Source organism: Anopheles coluzzii (genome assembly GCF_943734685.1).
Source record: "Anopheles coluzzii chromosome X unlocalized genomic scaffold, AcolN3 X_unloc_51, whole genome shotgun sequence".
Classification (NCBI taxonomy): domain Eukaryota; kingdom Metazoa; phylum Arthropoda; class Insecta; order Diptera; family Culicidae; genus Anopheles; species Anopheles coluzzii.
The window spans coordinates 8,320-10,000 of NW_026054482.1; positions in this window are offsets into that span (position 1 = coordinate 8,320).

Genomic DNA, 1,681 nt, shown 5'->3' on the forward strand with positions numbered 1-1,681 from the left:
ACGTGAAACGACAACTTTGTTGGGGGTACCCTTTTTACTCTACGGGCCACTAGCTTAGGCGCGCCAACAGCGCTTTCCTCTCGGGTTCCCATTTTTTGCCCTCCTGGGATTATGATCATTTACTCATTGCCTACTATAGGGAAGGTACCTTGCTCCGAGGTCAAAAATGAAGATTTCACCAAATCGTAGTTTTAACCTCTATTTAGTCGTAGGAGCATGGTTTGCAGTGTCCGTGGGTCATATAAGCCCCCGTTTGGGTCATACGTCCCCTCCCCGATGAAAATCGTCATATGACTATAGGCCGAACTTATGAAGCAAAAGTGGTGTCTGGTGGGTTCTGCCGATGATCTTAACCTATGATTTTGAGTTTCCACTCTTTCAAAACGTTTCCTGGAGCAGTACATCACGGGTCTACGGACCCAAAGACTTCGTTGCGATGGTTTCAAGCATAAAAGTTGTAACAGTTAAGGGTTTTTAATACGCGTATATTAAATCATTGCTTGAAACTAAGCTTCGTTGTCTTTAAACTCTGCAAGACCAATCGAACTTCTTAGGGAAACTCGAAGCATTCACGCTAAGCTGGTGGTGCAGGGCACATAGCGTGATGAAACCGGGTTTCCCTAACCAATGTGGCATATTTTTTCCCTGAGAGTGAAGCTCAGACCCACGTAGGGGAGAGCGAAGTGGAACTTTAATGTTCAATGCAGCAAATGTTCGCCATGCGGATAAACAAGTTGGAATAGTTCAATGTAATGTAATGCAAACACGAATCGCAAATAACGATACGGGACCCAGAAGCAATTCTGCGGATCCCTCGGGGAGTGGTGAGTTGATATAAATTAGAGGTGAAAGTCCAAGTTGTTCGAGCTCCGGCTCGGCAGCCGATACGAGGTTCCTGTTGAGCTTGTTTGTACATCGCGCAGAGGCGCCGTTCGGTTCTAGCAATGATTCCCGCCACCATGTTCCATGCGTGCAGAGATCCGTTAGAGCTCGTTCAATGTGTCCCGCCGTGATTACGAAAAAGTCCAACAGTTGACTTAGTTGGGTGTGCGTCAAGTAATCGCGCAGAGATGCCGATCGGTTCCTAGCAATGTTTCCCGTCACAAGGTGGTATTGGCACCTGTGCAGAGTGGCCGTTAGCAATGTCTCCCGTATCACGGTGGTGTACCATCACTAGTGCAGAGTGACCGCTAGCAATGTCTCCCGTCACAAGGTGGTAGCCCAGAAGTGCAGAGAAGCCGCTGTAGCAAAGTCTCCCGTATCACGTTGGAGTTCTTCCACTAGTGCAGAGAGATCGCTGAACCGTTCAATGTGTCCCGTCGTGGTGTGCTTGTACCGAGCACGTAGGATACACCTTGCTTTGTTGGTTTGGGATAGGAGTGGTCGCGCAACTGCCTCCACGCCGCAGAGTGCCAGTTCGGATTGAAGGTCAACTTTAGCCGTTCAATGCATCAGTCGGTGGGTGTTCAGATGGCATCACAACTTCCCCTAGGTGCTCAAGTTGGCTGGGTTGTAAAACATGTACACATGCGCAGAGTATCGTGCGTACTAGCAAAGTCTCCCGTCACGGTGGTTACGAATGAGTTCCATGCAGTGCAGAGCGATCGTTAGTGCGTGCAATGTACCAGTCGATGTGTCGTACCGGCATACAACCCCGCTTAGAGGCCCGTCGCTCGAAGAG